The sequence below is a fragment of the Rhea pennata genome, chromosome 4 (genome assembly GCF_028389875.1).
Source record: "Rhea pennata isolate bPtePen1 chromosome 4, bPtePen1.pri, whole genome shotgun sequence".
NCBI classification, from domain to species: domain Eukaryota; kingdom Metazoa; phylum Chordata; class Aves; order Rheiformes; family Rheidae; genus Rhea; species Rhea pennata.
Window position 1 is genome coordinate 75,711,420 of NC_084666.1, and position 22,377 is coordinate 75,733,796.

Here is a 22,377-nt window from a genome sequence, read left to right on the forward strand (position 1 = left end):
TTTATAAGTCGTAGTTACAGGGCTGGGAGCTGTTCATTTAAACTTCTTACATTTTGAATGCAAAAAAAAAAAATCCTCCAGAACTTTAGTCAAAAAACATATTCTGCATCATGCAAGAGTCAGCTGAACTTCCCCCTCTCCACGAGATTTCAGTTTATAGTAAAAGAGTGATGATTTTTACAGTCTTTTAACAGTTTTCCTTACTGGATCAACTGTGACTATAAATAAAAATGGTCACCAATCTACGCTTTCCATTCATAAAAATTATTTGAAGAAACTTGCACTTTGGTAGTCTGAGAAGTCATTTGAAGGTCATCACTACAGAGCTGTAATTCCTAAATCTAACATAATAAAAAGAACTACTAAATTTTATAGGCAACTCCACTGCTTAATGAGGAAATCAATAGATAAATATAATCTCTGTATTAATTAAATATACAGGAAATGATTTATTTGCTGTGACGGAAAATTCAAATTTTTATTGGCCGTGGAAGAGGAACACAGTGCTTCTCTTCCTTATCGATAACTTGCACAGCTCTAAGTGCTAGAATTGCTAAGAAGACTGTAGAGAGCTTTTTGTTCAGGCTTCTTCAAAGATCCCCGCGCACGAGACTGTCCCGGGGCCGAGCCGCACGGGCCCGCGCCGCGGGCGCCGGCGAGGCGAGGACGGCAGCTGTGGCGCGCACATTTGCGGAAGGATTGAACCGCCTGACGCAACCACCTAAGCTCGGGGGCAAGGCGGTTGTTTATGGGCTCAAAGCTTACGTTTACGGCATTTTTTCGGTCATCTCAGTTGGTCTACTAGAAAATTTTATCTGATCATACACCCAGCTGCACACGGACTGCGCTTGGCTGTACGGCGAGGTGTATTTTTCCGCCTTTGACATTCCTCCTAAAGAACTCTCTGCATTTTCCACAGGGGCCAAATCTATTTTCTACCTCTGACAGAAGGCAGCCTCAGGAAGAACTTAAAGCTCCTCAGGAAACAAATCATCTGGACCGTTATAATATTACCTAAGAAGTACACGCCTGTACTCCGTAGGGCCCTAGCGAGCAGGGCACTCACCAGGGCAAGGCAAAGGGGCGCCGGGGCGGACGGGCGTGCGGCGCGGGCTGGAGCCGCTGCCGCGTGGGGACGTGCCCGCGCCGGGAGGGCAGCCCACGCCACAGCTGATGCGGCGCCAGGTCCTGCGCTCACCCAACTACACGGGTCCAGCTGTGACCGTCTGCGGGTTTTCAACGTGGAAGGAGAGCCAGGGTTTCCCAGGAGGGGAAACCTCTGCTGGCTGCCAGGGAACTCCTCTGTACTCGGTACAGAGTAAGTGCAGATTTCAGCTACTAGATAATAAATTTAAATTAAAACTTTGGAAAGGGAAGCAACTGAAACGTTAAATAAAAATGTCTTACGCTGGAAAGAAGTTACTAGGGAGGTACCAGAAGGTTTGTTAGTCTCCTGACTGCCAAGAGAGACCGAGAGGAGAGGGCAAGGGAAGAGATGCCCAGAAGCACAGGTTGTAAGAAAGTCAGAAGACTAAATACTGAACTGTGCACTCAGGCATAGAAAGGCTTAGAACAAGTAACTGCTTCCGCTAAAATACAACAAACACTAGAAATCGGTGCAGGTAAGTGGATAATACTGAACACTGAGCAAAGAACAGAGAGAACGTGCGTCTGCTTAAGTAAGTAAGTGGGGCAAGACGCTGCCGACGAAGACGTGCGGGAGGTATGGAGGAAACTTCCAGCAGCTACCGACGCAAAGAGGATCCCTACGGTGACGGCAGCGAAGAAGCAAAGCGCTGGTAGGAGCTGCCAGGCCGCCTCCGACCGCAGCACGTACTCCCGTTCCGGGCAGCGCGGCTCTGCCTCAGGGCCCTCTGGCAACGCTGCCCGCGCTTCAGGGCGCCAAGGCTGAAACTGGAAGGCAATGGGAATTCTGCAAGGGCGGTTCAGTAAAACTGCACGACACCTCCATCGCATAAGGAAGTACGCACAACTGCCTTCCTCCTCATCTAAAAGCACGTGCATTTATTTTCTGTACTGTACAGTGTCTTTTGCTTTTAACTGTATTTTTCTTGCCTTTTGCTTCACCAGCTGCTGGCCCATTTGCCAGCTCTGCCTCACAACAGGCCGCACGCAAATGTGCTAATTTCAAAGGGTTTAAAGAAACCAAGTCCACACTTCGGGTGACCACTCCGCATCCAGCATCCTTTCCCCCAGGAGCATCGCAGAAATACTTTTCTGTCATGGCAGTAACCACCCATTCAGATGTTTGAGCACTATTCCTCTAAGAAATTGCAGAGGGCGTGTTGTTCTCTGGAGAGGAACGCAAGGCTCTTAAAGACCCTATCTCCTAATAAAGTGGTGTATATAAGGCCAGAGAGGAGAGAGAAGCGCCTTGAAGCAAGGCTCTTCCCAAAAAGCATGTTTCCCATTGCAAATGACAACATCAGGGAAGCTGGCTCCATCGTTAGCAGCTCTGCTTTAAACCCGACCGAGCGCAGGATGCGGGTCGTCAGCACGGGGAAGCAAGCTGGGCTCCTTAAAACAACATGGATCGCTCAGTGAATGTTATTGCCAATGTTATTGCCATCTAGATATAAATATGTACATGGACTATCATTTTCTTGTAACAAACGGTAAAAGATATCCTGGTGACAGTGAGGCAGTCGTGGAGAAAGGATTACTTTATCACCTACCTATGACTGTGTTTCCCAAGCAACATTCGCACCAATTGCAAGCCCGGTGTGATCATTAGTTCTTGCACATGGCAGCAATGAAATTGTCCCTTAAAGTAAATCATTCAAGGATTTTTATAATCTGAAATAAAATTTTCTAATATTTTTTTCCTAAGTTTTCCAGGTTTAAGGTTTTAATCTTTTATTATTTATTGTACGGCAGTTGTGAAGGGCATGATGAGAAGCCCTGCGTAAATAGTTGTCGCTGGAGGATCAGTGCACGACAATGCTGCATTCAAGGAATTAATGATTTCTTTTCTCTTCCGTATTACCTCAGTGTTCTTTCTGAGGGTGTTCAAAGCGAACGACATGCAATAGGAATAAAACAAAACAAACTAAAGCTGCACTTTGGCTTAGGTGCATTTTCCTACCTCCTGGCTAAAGTTGTTAGATAAATATTCTGTAGAGCTGCACTGAAGAGGGAGAGTAGCGTATACATCTTCTTTTCTTCCTTCACACTTAGAGAATCAAATTCAAAAGAACACATTTTTCTACTGTTTTATATGACTGAAATACAGGCAGTTCCTCTATTTTTGTACTCACTATGATTAACCACTCCTTTTAACTACTGCACATGGAATTTAACCTTTGCTATTTTTACCTCTAGTAATATTTTTTAATCTCAACAGTCTGAATTACATGTTAATCACAGCAAAATACTGGACATTCCCTTAACTGTAGCCTTAAAAATAAGCTTATTTCAACAGAAAAAGACATAAAATATCTCATTAAACCAATAGCACTACCAGGCACAATCCATCCTAGAGTATAAAAAAATCCACGCTACGCATCATTTCTTTCTACCTAAATTCTACGACACCTGGAACTCAGAGACTGAATATTTGGTGCGAGCCCATTGCTGAATTGAAAGTAAAATAGCTCCAGAGCACGTTTCGGGGCTTCATCCTGCTCAGCTGAACGACGGGACTTGAAGAGGAGTAAGGTCAAGGCTGCGTGCAGAGGTTTTCCGCCAAACTGCTGAAGCACTTGACTGACTGTTGTGTTAAGGGCACGAGTAAAAGTTGTTCAATCAGGCCCTGTATTTCTGTGTATCAGCGTTTTCATCCTTCACATACGGCTTGTCTAATATTTCTTATGGAATCCATAAAATCAGTAAGGTATGTGTCCTGGCTGAATCTCAGCCCAGCCTCTGCAAACCTTTCCTCACGTGCATAATCGGCGCCTACCTAGCCAGCTGGAGAGAGGAATTTATGTGGGTGAGCACAGAGCCCTAGGACCGGGCGCTGGGGACAGCGCTGCATCTCCCAGGCTGTCGCTAGGCACCATCCCTTGACCAAAGTGACTGTGATTTGTTAGTCAGTCACCACTGTTCATTTGCACGTGTGTGCTGAGCACCGCTGGCAAGGAAAGAAAGTGGGAGCAGAGTGTCAGCTCCCTGCAAAGAGAACTTAAGGGAAGGAGGCTTTAGGAGCTGTGCGGTCATTCAAAGGGTAAGCGTTCAGGGGCCACGGGGGATCACAGAAAGTAAATCCCAGCCCCACAGACGCTGCTTACTTCAAATCGCTCAGCACTACGGAAGACAGAGGCGCTGTTTATTAGGCCCACTTGTACTTGAGTGAAAAAGGCCACTATGAAATACTAGGGGGCCAAATCATGCAGAAAAAATAAGTCGCAAGAAGAGCCTGCTTCTTAGGAGCAGCTCAGCTGAACAAGTGCATGCAGGCTCTGGTCCACAGTGCCTTTTAAATCCTTCAAAGCAAACCTCCGTGTTCAAAAGAAAGCAGCTGAGGCTATTCAGACTATTTTATGTCCTTCACATCTTTTTTTTATCTGCTTGACTGTATGCCCTACATTAGGACCAAATCTATACAGTACTAAGGACATATAATTCATCCCAAATGATCAAGGATAATTATATGCTTAAAGAGCAATATGCAAAGGTTCTCCTACAGATAATTAAGGAGAAAACTCACAGTTCACCCATGTGGGAAGTTAGCCAGGAAGTGCAGACATACTTTGGGAATTCATCCATTATTTATAATCTGCAGTGTCTTGTCAAAAACCCTAAATGAAAAGTTAAAGCTTTAACACATTCTCTAGCATACTGCTGGGCCATCACCTCCCATTAGTTTTTAAGTAACACTCCCATTGGGCCAGATTCATCGGAAGGTCTCCCGGCACCCGCTTAAACACGCGGGACCTCGGTGAAGATCGGGCTCAAGGAAGCTCCCAGTCGGCCACTGCCATTGCCCTCACCCTGGGGTTCGGCCAGACGTGCGCAACTGCGGCTGCCGCGTTCAGACTGACTGCTTGGAGCCTGGGGGCAGCCGCCAACAAGTGCCCCGCCAGCGCCCACGCAGGGCTTTCCCACCCGCTGCTGCCACCTGCTTGTAAAAGTGCTCCGGGTCTCGTCCTCGCGCCGGGTGGAAGATGTTAAACACGGGAGCAGCTGACTGCAATGCAGCTGCTTGCGGGCCAGAAGCAAGCCACAGTCTTACTTACCTGTCTGAATCAGGATCTTTCCCATCTACATACTAATGGTGATAAAATAATGCTGCATATTGTTGGTACTGTAACTCTGCCACTTGTTTCATGCTGGGAACAGCTTCCCGTTTGATTTTGCCTCTTCATTAAAAAAGAAAATAACACTAGGGTTCCACTGCCTACATTCAAGTATTTCAATTAAAACAGCTCATCTTCAGGCCCATTTTTTTCCTAGACACCCCTACACTTCCATTCACAGCTGAGGTGCAAAACCCAATTAGTTATTAATTGAGGCACGTTAAAATTCATTAACTCTGCGTGTGAAGCTTAAGCTATAATTAACTGTCTTCCCAGGCTTTTGTTCTTTAGTCTCCAGGTAGAAGGTCCCACTGTTAATAAGAAAGATGATGCATAATCCTACAGTCTCTTTTGTGGGTAGATAGCTTAGCTCTGGTGGTGGCAGTGTGACATTAACCCCAGTGGGGACCTCATGTGTTAATGCTGTCCTGTCAGCTATTGAATACTGTGTGCCATGTGTGAATTGGAGCATATTTGGAAAGAATGGGAGCATTAAAAAAAAGATGAAAATATTTTTCAGAAGGTCATTTTCAACAAGCTCAATGTCCTGCTACAGGACATGTCTACCAGTCTCATTACTACGTGCATATCTTTCCCTCCGCTTTGCCTCTGCAAGAATTTTCATTTTAAAGAGCTACTAAAGAAGTAGCTCAAGGCAAATTCTTGTTTCACATATGGAACAGCGTGAAGCCAACCTTTATTTTAAAGCAAAATGAACACAGAAATTAACTTACATGTCAAGTTCCAAGGCTTAATTTTGCAGTGATCACTCTGGAATTTGCATACATCTCTGCTATGTCTCTATTCACTCTCTGGATGCCCAGGCTTCTGAAGAAGGCAGCTTAAAACTAGCCTACGTATAAACAGGCTCTTTCCCCAGCATAGCCACCTTTGGGGTGGAAATTCCAGAACAGTTCAGTGCAAGCGTCTCCCTGCTTCTAATTTGAACTGTCTTAAGCAGAACAGAAAACGGAAAATCTTGGCTTTAAACCTGCAGACGGCTGGATTCTGTATCACTAAACAATAGGAGAGCAGAAGCTGGGGAAAAGGAGAGGTCTTTTGTTCGATGTTTGCTGAGGTTGTGATATCACGGTGCTATGACAAGGTTAAAAAAAAAAAAAAAAAGGAAAGTGGAAAGAAGCAGAGACCAAAAACAAAGTGGTTTTTGAGGGTATTTTCTCAAGTTCAGCCATCACTTAGTTCTTCTACGCACTCTTTATGCAGAAATAACCGAGCTGTTTGTGAACTGGAAGGACATTTACATCAGGCCTAACAACCAGGCAGGGAGCGAGACTAGACGCAGGGAGACGTGGAAGGCTCTGCCTTTAGTTTCAGGCCTTGGGAGGGGAGCTCTGAATTTGGTTTCTGAATGTTAGAAGCTGTAGTTTTAGGAGGTCAGCGCGTGGCACAGCCTGGGGGTCTTGTCCGTCATCCCCACCGCGTGCAGTACCCTGCGTGGCAAACCAGGGGGGCCGGTGCGAGAGGCGTTAAGACTCCGTTGCACTCCTGTCCCAAAAGCAGCTTGCTGCAGAGGCTCCGGTGCGTCTCCGGAGGGTGGCAAAGGGGGAGAGCCTTACTGCCAGGCTCCAGCTCCCACTGCTTCCGTCGCTGCCCAGCCACATTAACGGCAGATTTGCCTCACCAAAAGTAGAGGTTGCAGTGAAGCCATGGGTAGCCAGGGATGGGCAGGCCAGACTGGGGAGCTGACAGAGCCAGGACTGTTTCCATCCCTCCCCTCCTCCCCCTCATTTCTGCAATGTGCCAGCCTACACATTGGAGCTGGCACAGAGGGAAAGCAGTCCGTGCCAGAAAACAAGTCTGGTGCAGATTATATCCCTGCTGGAGCAATGAGGAAGCCACGGAGACTCTGGGAGTCGCAATATGGTTCCTAACCCGGCTCCTGCTGCAACACGATCAGGCACAGCTTCCCAGCGGGCCGGAGCGGACGGCAGCGTCCAGCCCCTGGGGCTGCCAGCGGCGAGAGCGGCATCGGGGCTGCGCTTCGCCCGCCGCTCGCTTCCTGTGGCTCCAAGGAAGCACTACGGGCTGGATGTTACACCCGGGGCAAAGTGAGTTAGGCGCTGTCCCCGCACCCTCGAACCTCTGCCCCACACCACAGTGACAGATGGGGAGACTCTGGGGCAGAAAGAGAGAGAAAAGAAATAACATTAACTGCTCCCCCGTCCCTGGTTTTTATTAGGATGAAAGGAGAAATTTTCCTCTTGGCATACTGACAGGGACAGCATAAGACTTGGCTGGCATTTGCTCTCCCCTCACCCGGGGCTCACCACGTGCACTCCAGTGTCAGTCTGGAGAGGTGTGGGGCAAGGAGCATTTTCTGTAGCACAGCTGGAAGAAGAAATAGCCAAGGAGAATGAGAGTGGAAATCAGAGAGCACAGCCAGGACACGGTCGGAGCTTTCACACTACCCTACGTGTGTGTCCTACAATTTGTCCTACCCTTCCCCTCCATGTAATGACACAACGACACAGTGTGGGTATAAACACAGAGGTGTCTTCAAACACGGGACTTGCACCTCTGCCTTGATTCAGGAGCAACGACTGCAAAGCTGCACCTGCAGGTACGTTACTAGCCCATGTAGTCAGCTCAGTCACACGTACAAGCTTACTAATATGCTTCTCCTTCCTTTCTCTCTCCAGGGCTGACACATCTGTGATATGTGGATCCAAAGAAATGACATTTTGCCCACCGGCTGACTCCAGAGAGCTAAAGCTCAAGCAACAGCTTCAGGTCTCTGAGCCCCGAGTCCACGGCCGCAACCTGTCTGAGCGGGCGGCTTGGACAGGGTCCTCAGCTGCTGGGCAGCCAGAGCCAGCGTTCTGTGTTGGACATTCATCTTCCCAACTGATTTAGCAGCAGTGCTGATGAATTCATTTCTCTCTGTTGCGGAGTCAGGGAAGCAAACAGGGCTTTTGTGAAAGCCCAGAAAAAAAACCCAGCAGTGACCCTGCACAATTTTTCACATGCCTCTGTATCAACCATACCTGTCCTGCCCTCGCAAGCTAGGAAAGCAGTACTAATACTGATATTGATGACGTTGTCAAGCCTTTACAATAGGTGCCTGACAGCACCACGTTAGCCAGAGATACAGATAGTTCAGGCAATCAATAGCTTGAAAAGTCTCATATGGAAACAGCTGCTCAGTGCAAGTGTGGAAGATGGGGTGTGAAGTGTCCTCTTTCTAATCCTTGCAAGGATTCATGCTTGAAGGAGTTACCCACCTCAAAGCTGCTAGAAATAGGCTTATTTTCAAGTGAGAAGGCCAAAGCAATAAAGCCCTGTTCCTACCAAGGAGCATCGAGCATCGGGAATTGAGAATTAGCAGCTCTCTGTTCTGAGAAGAAGCTGAACATAAAGTAGAGGACAGCAACAATCATACTACACCCCCAGCTTAAAGGCCTGGGAACACTATTAAATTTGCATGCGATTTGTGGGTTTTCCTCATACAAGCCTGTAAACTAACAGATCACCTTAGCAAGAAGCCTGTCTCTGCTCTAAATCCAGGTGGCTCCATTACCCTATCAAAATATTAATAATGGCGTTATAAAATCAACATTTGTTTTGCCAAGAGCAATGAATAATACAAACAGCACCGCCTAAAATCATTATTATTTTATTCAGATCAGAAGCTGAGAGCCACCCTCTGATTCTGTGCCAAAATTGAATGAAAATTAAGTGCATTTCAAGCTAGTGAAAGGTAATGGATACAAAGGCACAGAGAATGACCTGCTTCATTTATCAACAGAATACAGAAAGTCAAGAGCAGCACCCGCTTCCCCCAGACTACGTCTACCAAATATGCCAGGTTTTTCTTTCATTTCACCTTTGGAGCATGTGTACTGCAGAAGCTGAAGAATGCTTGCTTCAAGTAGAAAGAAGTTTTTTGGTTTGCTTCTTTCCGAAAGCAGTGACCCAAAAACTCTATCATTAGTAACAATAATTAAAAGGTGCCGTAAGAGGGAGTGTATGGATGATTGCCACTAAAAAGAACATTCTCATTAATTTATTACACATTTTTAACTTGGCTTCATTAGGACATGTCTGTTGAAGGCCATTTAGGACTCTGGGGATATTCCTGTACTTCAGATTCTCTCTCTGTTTTCGGGAAGAAGGAAGGCAAGAAAGATTTGTTGGCTAGTGTATAGTTTTGCATGTGCAGCCAGGAATTTATCATTTTGTCAGTCTTCTAGCCAAGAAAAAGCAAAAAGCTCTTGTGATGTGATTGATTGTGTAGCCATTTAAACACGAGCATCAAACACTGGTCCTTCTAGTATGACAGATTTTAAACTATCCTTTCTTCCCTCTGTAATCCCGCCAGCCTTTGAATGACCACAGGAAGCTCTGGAGAATCTAGAGTGGGAAGACTCCTCAGCTAGGTGCTATACTCATATTTGCCATCAGCCTGCTTTCTTTGCCGCCCAGTCGGGTGTCACCTGGAGAAAGCCATTCTTTCATTTGCTTTCTCAAATCCTTCAATACTGATCTTCCTGCTCTGCGCATGTGATTTTAGGAAGAGCTTCTCTATAGCACAAGCAGTCCTTCAGACATTTCCACTCTCACAAACATAGCAGCCGGCACCCCACACAGATTAGGCTATTGCAGTGCTGTTGTCCAAATGCTCCTTCATTCCTTGTCTGATGATTTCTTCTTCCCCATCATGCAGGAGGCTGTGAGGGCCTTGGCATTTCTTCCAGTGGAAAACATACAATGTGGTGTTGCAGCCGCCCCACTCTCCTGGATAAGCCACTAGGGCTAATTTTGTTCAGAACAGTGCAAATTCTGTGTCAAATTGAATTCAGCAGTAGAATTTAACAGTGTAATTTAGAGGGATCTAATTAGATCTCTTAAGCTCAGTCCAAATGGAGAACTTGCACTGCTTAGAGCAGGACTCATAAAAGACATCACGAAGGTGCTTGCTAAGAAAAAATTGCTTCTCCTTTGGAGCAGTGATGAGAACTCTTGAAGGTCTAACACAAGCTTTAAGAGCTGATGAGAAACTTTGTGGTGGTTGCTGGGCTGGCAATTTTGGAGTCTGAAACGAGCAGGTATAACCCAGTGAAAATATCATAATGCCCAATATCCTGTCCTCAGACTTCAAGTGAGAAGCAAATGGCCCCATTTCTTTAGTTTATCCTTTCAGTTCTTTTTATAGTTCCTTCCTCCTGCTTATTTCATTTATTGCTTACATTTGGGTTTCGCATTAAAACTCCAGAAACTCAGGACATGTTCGCACTATGCCAGTCTTTGTTTCCCTGACCATCAGGAACTTGATCGCATGTGAACAAGCCTAAGGAGACAAAGTGACCATCTTTCCATGGCATCTGGGCACCTGACTCCTGTAAGTTGTTCTGGAGAAACCTGCTTCATTGAATCTTTTTGATAAGAAAAAATTCACTCTTAAACCTAGCTTTAATTGGGACACAGAAAAGACCAGAAGCCCTACAAATGATAAATAACGATGAGCACTTAGGAGAAGTTCCCTTGTTAGACAACACCCATAAAGCACAGTTAACTAATAATTAACAAATCTAACAGATACTAAGTATGTGGCCCTCTCCAATGGAGCAAAAGACAGGGAAATATTAAAGAAGTGCTAACAGCTGGCTTGTTAATACTCTGAGAGCCAATTTCTTACATAAGACACAAATGGGAAGGCAGAAATGTAATTAAAGTCTATTTTAAGGTAAACAGGAGAAAAATAGCTCATGAATCATATCTTCTATTATATGGGTATTTTGCAACTATTGGTCTACCAGATATCCCTGATTGCCTCTTGCCCTTGCCCAGGGCAGGTCTGACAGCACACTAAGAACCTTCTCAGGTAGTGCAAGGAGCTTTTAGCCTAAGGGGCTTGTTAAAATAAGAGGAAAATGGCTCTTAGAGAAAAGTTAGACACAAGGAGGCTTCTAAGCAGATGCAAGCTGTGGACGAGCCCTGCTAAGCAGATGAGAAAATACTAGCACTCCTCCACCATTTTTTCAAAGGCCATTAACTGAGTGAAGATAAGATCTTTGATTTTTTGCAGTTACGGAGTAGCTACAGCAGTGGCCATGGGCTCTTGCTCAAGTGAAGCAGGCTTTTAAGAGCTGAAGTCCTAAGAAATCAAGACTTAAGTCACCAAGCCAAAGGTATTCTGGGCGAGTTCCAGCCTCCGGGGGTCATGGGAGGAATAGTCTTTCTGAAAAATACGCCAGTACTGTTTATCACATTAGTAAAAAATACTTTTACATCAGCATAGCTTTAAACTAAGTTGTTCTTACTTTTAAGGTACTTTTAGGAGTGCTTTGAGGCATGTATCTCTAGGGATATACTATAATTTTCGTTTATTTCAGTAAAAACATGCAATCTATGAATTGCATCTGCTCTCATTTGTGTAAGCAGCAGGCTTTGTTCCTATGTTCACTTTTCTTCTAATTGCCATCAGAAAGAAAAAGCTCAGGTCCTTCATCAGATACCTCCAGAGTGAGTTATCAGGGTGAAAGCCACCCCGAATAGTAAAAGCAAATCAATCTAGGCTGATAAGGCATGTGCCTTTAGTCGCTAGGAATCCGCTAAAGCCGCAGTCTGCAGAGGTCTGCTCCCGCACTTCGCTCCCCCAGCCCAGGCGGCCTGTCTCCCTCCAGCCCTGCACAACTTCCCTTCGTACCTCTACGTATTTATTTTCTCAACTGAAAGGTAAATAAAACAATTTCGACCCGCTGCTAACATTCTGTGGGTAGCACGCAACTAAGAAAGCTACACAGCAAGGATTCTGTAATTAGTTTAAAATGACATCTAATATCTGCGTATATATTTGACCTGTGTAAAACTGAAAGTGCCAAGAGTCTTTCAAGTGAATGCAAAGCATGAATGTTTTAAATAATGAAATAAATCCAACAGAAAGAGGAACCACGTGTTCTAGATTATTGTATGTCTAGAATATTAAACTTCACCCAGACAAAAAGCCACTCTGCTTCCATTTTTATAGGGCAATTCTTTACACAATTTCTTCTTCTTCTTCTTCTTTTTTTTTTTTTTTTTTTTTTTTTTAATCAAGAGACCAACAGTGAGTGTTGGGTCATTTTCAAGCCCACACAAACGCTTTGGGCAAGGTCAGACCACTGCCTCCATCCTGGCTTAACCGAGGCCATTTCACAGCCCCGGGGCCTGGACAAGGGGCCACCCAGAGCACGGCACCGCGGTGCTACGGAAGAGTTTACGGCCTGTGCTCCGAGGAGCTACGCTGCCGCTCCAGGATGCAGCTTCAGTCGGTTCTCAGCCCCGGTGCTGTTAGCAAACAAGCGCAGCCCTGGGCATCTGATTTAAAGCCCAGGCTAACTAAAGCGGAGGGTCCCGCTACTGCGAGATTCACCAAATGAAAAGAGAGAACACATCTCTCCCGAAAAGCTTCTCTCCCCTCCCTGCTAAGGGAGAGACCTGAGGCAAGAGCAGAGTAACGAGAAATGCCCTGTTTGTGCCCAAAAGGGCCAGCCCGGCGGCCCAGCGGCTTCCCTCCCACCGGCTGCTCCCGCGTGCGCCCCGCCGACCGTCCGGCGAGCCCGGCCACGGGCCCGGCCGGAGACACCGCCGGCTGCTGCAGGCAGCTCCGGGCACCGGCAGGCGGCTCTAACAGCCGGACACCTGTAGCGCCGCAATCAGGGAGAGGGAAAGAAATCCATGTTTTACGACCAGGATCTAAAACAAATTTTATTGGAAACTTTTATGTTTGTAGGTTTGAGTAGTTTTTATAGAGGGGAGTTCTGAAAACTGCCATAAAATTTTGCCTTAGGGGTTATGATTACATTTGTATCTTTCCCAAACTTATATAAATAAAGAAGACAGTTTTTACTGTAGAAGCTTAAAAGGTTAGAGTGGTATTTGGTCTGTGATGAACCTTTTATAGAGATGATGTTGTAAGAATTTATTCTTAAATATCAATAAAAAAATACAACTTTATATTTCTTGATAAAGCAATGGCGATTAGAAGAAGAGCTGTTAAAAATGTGATTGCATCAGTAGCGGGGCTCTTTCTGCTAAAATAATGTTTTATTAAATTTTGGTTCCCTGGAAACCAGTCTAAATATTAACTAATTTGGATTCTCTCAGAGGAGCATTCCTCCTTCTACGGATACTTTGTGGTCTCCTCTCTTGGGTGTGAGATTCACTTTACACATCTGATCTTCGTGGTGAGTTAGTGCCTCTAGAAACCCCCAGGATGGACTGGGACCCCGTATAAATATATTTGTATAAGTACACCCTATGCACCTCGGGCTAAACACACGGACAGACTCTGCGCCTTTGTAGCTGTTACGGTTTGCTAAGGGTTTCCCGATCGCCCACCTCTCGGCAGGGGCCGCAGAAAGGTACAGGCACCAGACCCGGTGAGCTGCCCCGCTGCCTGGCTCCCTGAGAGAAGAGTTTCTGCGCGCCATGGGAAGCGGGTGCCTCTTTGCTCCAAAGCTGCTGGGAAGCGTCTCCTATAGAGAAAATCCCAGTTCCTGGAGGCGGAACGGTTCCTGCCACCACAGTGGCAGGGGGTGAGCAACTGAGGCAACTGTGCCTGGGAACTGGCCTGCTGAGGTGTCCCCCTGCTCACAGCACCCACCTTGCTTTCCCCACAGTGCAGGGCACCGCTTTGGCAAGCCAAGGCACAGCGGCGTGTTGACATAGACTGTCCGGGACTCTCCACATCACAGCTCTGAAACCTCCGGAACGAGTGCTGCCGCTGCTTGGGCGCGCGCAGCCCTGCTTTCTTACCAATGCCTGTGATCAGGCTGCGCGACTGTCCTATGCCTTGTGTCAAGTTTATGGTGTCATCCCAGTGCCAAAGGACCTAGCTTCTAAACACACCTTCTGCCTTCTTCCGGGGACCTGTCAGCACTCCCTAGCAGATGCTGGAGGCCGCTGGCTTTGCACTAACTCTGCTCCTAGCCTCCTCCTGCGCAATTCCTCTGATAACCATACATGGTCCAGAAGATTGCAGCCATTTGGGAGTGGTGTTTCTCATAAGGCTTCCTTTGCTTTTTCGCATGCCTGTTCATAGGTGTCTAGTTCTCCCAGTCTGCATCCAGCTGGAAACAGAGAGAGCTTCCCTCTTTGCCCATCACCATTCAGATGAAATACCCCTCCCAAGGCGCAGAGCAAATCCCGGAGTGGCTCAACTCCCTGCAGGGCAGCTCCAGATGCTGCAACAGCAGAGACTACCTTGAAGCCAGAGGAGCTGTGTTAGACCATTCTGTAAGTCTTTCAAAAACTCCATCTACCTGTCTGCCCATGCACTCTGAGTGCTCTGGCACAAGTGTGGCAGCCTTCGGAAATCTCCGCTTTCTGCCCCTAGACAATCCACACGCTGCCAAACCAACAAGCGGTCCTACCATTAGTAATGGTAACAGTTGAAAACCAGGTACAGTGACAGAACAGTCTCTCCTGCTAGAAATACATCTTTTTACATGCAGTAATCCATAACTGTTTTTTACTGTATATGTAAAAGTTTCTAAGTGTTGCTAAATTGTTCGAAGGCAAGCGAAGAGGAAGAGGAAGAGGGAAAAGGTTGGGGTTTAGCTCTGTAGTTAACAAAAACAACAGCACACTCTCCGACCAAGTATGTTGAGGGAGGTGGATCTCTGCTAAAAGGCAGGTGTCAGGCAGCGATGTACGTGTGGCCTGGGTTAAAGTATTGACTGGGTTTATAGTACAGTCTACATAGTGGCAGCCGGTCTTGCTGCAAACACTGGTTGGGCAGTATTGGATCCCTAATCCTCAGAAAGGCATATTTAACTGCAGTACTGCTCTATTCCACCTTCGAGAGGGAATCCATTAAATATGGTGAACAGTAAGAAAAAGTCAGTAAGGAGTCCAGCTTACCAGGGCTTATGAGGAAGAAGAACACCCACCACCACCCACGAGTAAGACACTAAACTGCGAAGACGAAGCACCTTCATTTTTTCCCATTTGTGAGCATCTTACCACATAACGTTAGTGATCCTGCCTGAATGGGTATGTACCTGTTTCTCCATATGCATTCTTAACAGTTCTGTTTTAAACTACTACATTCCGCACTTTTTTTTTTTTTAAAGATAACAGCTTCCTGAGGGTTCATCCTGTTGTCACTTCAAGATTTTCTTATTAACACAACTGCTGATATTCACTTTAAGTTCCATACTCTAGGCTCAAGAATGGGAAAACTCAGATAATCAGTTTGCAAAAGCAAAGAGCAAGAAGAACTCCAAGATGATTTCTTCCTCACCTGCTATGTTAGCACCACTTGCTTTGCTGCTGGAGGACCGGGATACAGGCATGCCTTGCAGGCATCCTGCAGCAGGAGCTCAGACTGCAGCGAACGACTTTTGTTCTCCGTACGAAGTGGCATTGTACACTCAGGCTCTTTGTCCTTACAGGCTGCTCTAAACTTGGCTGAGAACATGCTGCTTTCTGAGCGTGGGACCTTTCCCAAAGCAGCTTACGTGCAGATCTGCAGAAGTCAGACTGCCGGCCCGACACACAGCAAGGCACAGACCAGAAGCTCTCACCTATGCAAGAGCCCTCTGCAAGTCAAGCGGCTGTTTAAGAATCAGCACCTCCGAAATAGCAAGTTTTTTCAATGATAAATTTAAAAGGAACTCATGTTCTGGGAACTGTATCTATGCATAATTTTCATAAACTAAAACACTGGGTCAGGATGTGGGCTCGGAAAGTTTTTTTTGGGAAGCCCATCTCCCAAGGGCTCCCTGCTCCGCACTGGAGGGGGTGGGCTAGAGGGGAGGAAAGGGCTGCAGCCAGGAGCTGCAGGGCTCCACGTCCCCCTGCTCCCTCTGAAAAGCTGTCAGGCTCTGTGCTTCTCTTGATTCATGCTACATGTTTTCTTGTGCTTCTCCTCCCTTCCTCTCCTCCCTGGTGCCCACAGACACCTGCATGCCCAGAGCCAATTACCTCTTGAAGTTCAGGAGCAGTGGCAGCATAAGAGCAAATACTTCCAGTTCCGGAAGCGCTTTGTACCAGGTAAAATGAGCACTGCACCGCATTGCAGGGCAGTGAGGTAAATCACAGTGGTGGAGCTCTTTATCAGGATTAACACACTTATTTTGCAAACACAGAACAGATTGTTTGTAAAGTGAACACTTGAACACCAGAAACCAGGATGAGCGAACCCACTTTCTTTACTCAAACAGTACAATGATAGGATTTGAAATTTCAATAACAAGGATGGTAATCTTGTTTGTCGCAAATAGGATGATTAATTAGTGAGGAAATCTCCTTCAAAGCGTTCAGTGTAAGCAGTTCTCTCAGTCTGTGCACAAAATACGGCACAGTAGGGCTCTGTGCACTGTGCTAGCACAGATACACCCTACCAATTCCAGCACCTCCATGTGAATGCATTCCCACTAAAGCATGCCGATTAAGCCATGTTTGGGCCTTTACGAGGGTATGTTCTCTTGATCATGCACCTGAATTAAACCTTTTGCCCAGAGAGACAGTAATAGAAAATAAATTACAGACATTCTTTCAAAAATACACATTTTAAGACAAATATTCACACTGAATTACTCCCCTGAATAACTGGTCATAGAAACAAGGTAAAATGAAAGCCTTAGAATTCAAATATAACATCAAGAACACATAATGAAACAGAGCACAGAGCAGCTCTCTGTTTTAGCTCCCCTTCTCTTTCTGTTCTCCTAATTTGCTCTTAACCAAACTCTGCTGAAAACAAAATCCTATTTTCCAGTCATGGCAAAAGTGGAAGTCACATAAGTCCATTGGGAAATAAAATATTTACACCCACCTGAGAAAATTTATTCTGGTTTAACTTGATTTTTAATAATTATCCTTTCACCTGACACAATGTTCGCTGGTAAGTAAGATTTGAGTATTTCTTACCTTGCAGCCTGCGTCTTCTACTTTGCACCTCGACTGCACATCTGGCTGGCAGTTTAAGGGCCATGCTATATCACTGCAGATGGGGCTGGACTGCAGTATCCAGTGCAGAGCAGACAGCTGGTACACAAGGCACTGTAGTATCCCTGCAAAGTAAGTGTGCAAGGTTGAACCTAAAACGTTGTAACATTTCTTGATCAAGAATTTTCCATCGTGTGAGAAATGTAACTGCATTTTAACTTTTTATCTTGATGTGAGACAAAAACACATTATCCCTGCAAAGTAAGTGTGCAAGGTTGAACCTAAAACGTTGTAACATTTCTTGATCAAGAATTTTCCATCGTGTGAGAAATGTAACTGCATTTTAACTTTTTATCTTGATGTGAGACAAAAACACATTTTGAGCCCTTGAGGGCAGCATGAAAACCATAATCTTTTCTTTTTATGATTTCACCAAAATCCCTTCTTTCCCCTCCACCTCTCCATCCTCTATGCCTCGTGTTCTCAAAATGTAAGCTCTTGAAAACGGAGCCAACCTATTGCTGTGTTTTTGCAGAGCGCCTGCTCTTAGTGAGCCTCCAGGCACTGTGGTAATACAACTAGTAAATAAACAGGAAATACTGCGTCCAGTGCCTGGCATTCAGGCTATTCATTAAGGTTCACATTCTACAAAACACTTCAATATATGCCCAAGCTCCATAGATACCCAAGTTAAACATTTGCTGAAATGCCTTATCAACTAATGAAAGTTCCCTGAAAGCTCAGCTCTAGTTGCATCCTTCAGTAGCTTAGCAGAGAATGATAATGGATAGGTATCTTCAAACTGTACCGCACTGCGGCTTGGAAACTCAGTCACTTTACAGCAATTCAAAATTAGGACAAGAGAACTAAGAGCAAATTTGTTATCATTCTTCCCTCTTTCCCTCAGGAGGAACCTAGGTATTATTAAAGCTAGGGTGCCCATATCTAGTTAAAACACTTTTGCCCGGGAAAAGCAAGAGGCCATAGAGGCCTATTATGGCTTTCTCCTTAAAGCAATTTCTTTCCTCTCCTTGAGATGTCAGGAATTACTTCAAACAAGACATTCCTCTTGTTTCTAAATCTTATGTTTATCCAATCAGGAAACAGCAGTAGTAGTATGGGAATTTAGGTTGACAATCGCCACACACAGAGCAGATGATGAAAAGCAAATGTTGGCATCTAAAAGCTCCTGAGAATTAATCTGGCTGAAAATTATTCACATGAAGGATTACCTGAGGAATTAGAGATAGTATATTTTTGTTAAAAATCTTACCTGTTTTCAGTCTTTCTAGGTGAAGGAAAACATACTAAATAATCCCTGCACAATTTATTTGTTATGAATTGCCTGTTCAGGTCTTTGTACAGTTATAAACTCCTAATTGTTTGAACATAAGGTTTAGAAATATGCCACTAACAGCTGACAACAAGTTTCATTCCAGGTAAAAGAAAGATTAAAAACAAACTCAGTCCTAGTAATTCAAGGTTCCCTACTGTCCTGTCCTGTCCTTTCCTTTCCTTCCCTTCGAGAACTGGTGTAACTTTGATCAAATGAAGTCCAATTTTAACAACATGTTGTGGGGACCTTTCTGACAAACAACGATTTTGTTGGGATTGCATTTGCAGTCCACTATTTTCTCTAGGTAGGAGCAGGAATGTGGAGAAGGTGGGGACAGAGAGCGATAAACTGAAAACCTGAGCCTTTGGATCTGAAAACACTCATCCCCAAAGAAAGGAAGAAATGAAGTATCGCTTAGTCACACAAAATGAGTGCTATCATTCTCCTTCCACGACAAAGCCAGATCAAATCACAAAAGGTGGTTTAGGGCTCTCCTGCCAATGGATTCAAACTTTTCAAAAGACAGGGCAGAGAAGCTTCACTTGGCCGCCTTCTCAGCTGCCTTCTGTTCTCCCGGCAGCGCAGCCAGGCCGGGCAGCGACACGTGCCTTATCTTAGCAGCCTTCGGCCCGCTGCGATCTGAACCCAAGCAGCCCCACTGATGAAGCCAAAAGAGAAGGTGAAGCAAGAGAATTTGGGCTGCGGTCTCTGGAGCTGGAAACTGCAGCCTTGAGCTGCGGCATTTCGCCAAGCACACTTCTGGGGGCAGGAGAAGTAGTGTCAGCTTGCCCCCACGCAAAGACTTCTGCTGAAGTACTGTGGGCTGCAAACATGCATGACTGGTGGAAATGCTCTCTTGTCCTTGTCTCCTACCTCCCTAAGACAAAGTCTCAAAACTTTACTGAAGGCTGTTCCTCTAAACTCTTGTAGATACCCTTAACAGCATATTTTACATATATTGACTGCGCTCAAAGGACTGCAGCAGCTAAATATTGCCCAAGGGTAAAAAGAGTTTCAGAGATGGTGGAATATTGCCGGAAGCCGGAGGCTGAAGGCAATATGCACAATCAAAGGAGCTGTTGTTACCTAAGGCGATTTTACTGCTGCTCTCTCCAGGGACAGTCAGTGTTTGTTTATCGTCCTTAAAGTGTTTCTCTGGATGCTCAAGATTTTCTTTGCACAAGGTCTTTGTACATAAGCAATATCCAGCTGTACGGAAACTTTTGAACATGGAAGCCTTCACGGATGGCACAGTGATGAGCTTGAGTTGCTGCCCTGAGATTTGGCATTAGAACTTGAACCACAGTGTGAATCTGCAGTCATTTATTGAGCCAGGTGACCTGGCAGGTGCCAGTAAACACGAAAGGATGCCACGGAGTACGTAGGGCTTGTATTTAGGGTCTTGATCCAGTTGGTAATTAGAAACAGCACTGCACAGTAACACTATTTGACTTTACCCCACTTCCTCCTGCCCTGGCGAGTGGAAGGGTTTCAGTCCCGTGGCTCCAGTGAGACAGAAAGGGAGTTTGTAGAGAGGAAGGAGAGGGAGAGATGCCTTGGGCGCTGGCTGTCACATTTCCTGGCACGTTGGCTGGGAACACTCCTGCTGGGCTCCAGCAGTGACCAGAGCTTTCTAAGGACAGACACGCTATGCTCATGGCGCTTGCTTTTAAGCACCTGAAAACAAAACTCCACGTGCTAATACATGACTCCTAATACGCATACTTCTACTTTTCTACTGATTTTCTACTGAAGACATACAGAATTCCTCCATTTCTAAAAGGCCAAAAGGCTTACTGGGTGGGCTAACCCAGTCTTTTGATTTTGATTACATAGGGCCATATACTTTGGAGGCAGTGGCTTGGTACTCCCTACTGCCGTGAAGCACTGCACTGTGCAGCAGAGGAAGCCACGAAGACTTAGAAGGGCAAATCTTAACACTAGCAGGCAAAGCTTAATACAAACAGTCTATTTTCTCAGTGTACTACACTTTTCAATAAAGCTTGACTGCTAAAGCAGTCAGTAGCCTTCATAATTTAGCTCTGTGTGAAACCCAACAAAAGCACTTTCCTCTGTGTCCCCACAAACGCCAGACCTGCACGCACATTCTTAATGGGAGAAAAAATGATTTTGTTTTTGCTGCAGATTCATTATGGGGACTGTATCATTCAGCTGGTAAAAGGAGTGTTTTAGTTAACCTTTAGGTTTTCCTCATTAAACTGAGTAGCTGTCACTTTTTTTTTTTTTTTTAATTCCTGCTTTTGAATTTATTGTGTGATGACAGAGAGCTAAAAGCAGATTTACTACGTGGCATATAAAGCATAGTCCAAGAAGAGTCAATTTTTTACAGGCTTGTTTTGTTTTTTGTTAGTTCACCCCTGATTAGTGTTGTGACTTAAAAACCTCCAAAATAATTAGGCTAAGGATTTAAAGTCACACTCCGTCTTTATCCCAGGGAACTTCACAAGTGCTGCATGAGGCATCAGCTCGCACAGCTGCCTCGGGAAGCGGCTGCCCCCCAGCACTGGCTCACGGCACTCTGGGAGAGAAAGTGGGGAGCAGTGGGGGAGCGAAGGAAGACCAGCTTCTCCCACTGAACATGAGCAGGGGAAGATGAGGCCACGGAAATGGCATTACCCTACTGGGGAGGTGCCCAGAAAAGAGAGAAATGGGATCTGCCAAAGAACCCAGAAAACAACCAAAAGAAAGCTGCAGAATGTCCTCACCCAGTTTCAAGTTGCTTTGTTTTGTTAAAAAAAAAAAAAAAAAAAAAAAAAAAAAAGAAGAAGAAGAAGAAGAAGAAGAAAAGAAAAAAACTTGCTGTTTGATCCAGGCTTGCTTAAAATACGTGTCACGTGCTGAGGAGCATCCCGAGCCTGGAGCCCGGAGCAGCCAGCCAGTGCGCTGGGAGGAGCGATGCACATTTTCAGAGCCACCCCTGCGGAGCCGAAATTCCAGCACAAACCACAGAGGGCACAAACCCAGCCCCGGCTAATCACGCTGGCCATTTCCACAGCCGTTTCGGAAGACCAAAACAGAGACGAGCAGTCTGAGGACACGAGCAGAGGTGTCTGGATGAATCAGACTCATCTCCCCGGAGTCCAGCAGAAGCGTCCGTGCCCTGAGCGGGAAGGAAATGCCATAGACCATCCCAGGGCAACTAGGGCGTCCAAGGGCCCCTCCAGCCCCTCCGCTGCTACCACTGTCCCTGCTTCATTTCAGAGGAGGTTTTCGCCTTGTAACCATGCACAAGAGGCACAGGCTGGGGCTGTAATGGGGCTAAGGGGGCAGAACTGTGTGGCAGGGATTACTCTACGCCCTGCCGTCGCAGACAAACTGTTAGTGCTGTGCCGTAACTCTTGGAGGGCCTCTGCGACACTGCTAGTGACTCCAGTCGGCCTCCACCAGGTCTGGCTGCTGGGCTCTTCTGGTCTCTGCTTCTCTCACACAGAGTGCGCAGAAAAGATGATGAAAGCTTCAGAGAGGGATGTTTTGCCAGCGTGCATCTTTCTATTATTGTTACAGGTTGGCATCTCCAAAGAGCAAGGAGAGGGTGCCAAGCTTATTACTACCCAAGTTTTATAATTTACAACCTGCACAACTGAAAGCTGAAAACATAGCAATTTTGCAGGGTAATTCTGGGAAGCAACCATCCTACAGCACCAATTATTAAAACCACTCACACACATTAAAGCTATAAAGATTAAAAATATAGCACACTTGTCATTAAATATGAATGAAATCATCTAATATGTATTATGTACCAATGCAGTGGCCAGCCGCATGTGCTTCAGCACAACCCCATGGCAGAACTGCAAACCCTAAGTCCCAAATCAGCATGCATTCTGTCAAAGCCGAGGAACAAGTTTGTCATGCAAAATAAACACA

General features: G+C 45.7%; 1 long non-coding RNA gene across 4 annotated transcripts in view; it reads right to left on the minus strand.

Annotated features, from left to right (window-relative positions):
• Positions 1-22,377, minus strand: part of LOC134139664 (uncharacterized) — a 332,576-nt gene that overhangs the window by 106,250 nt on the left and 203,949 nt on the right. For all 4 annotated transcript variants that reach the window (XR_009958233.1, XR_009958232.1, XR_009958231.1 and 1 more), the window contains exon 3: positions 17,136-17,278. This is a non-coding gene — a long non-coding RNA (uncharacterized LOC134139664). The remainder of the gene's footprint in view (positions 1-17,135; positions 17,279-22,377) is intronic.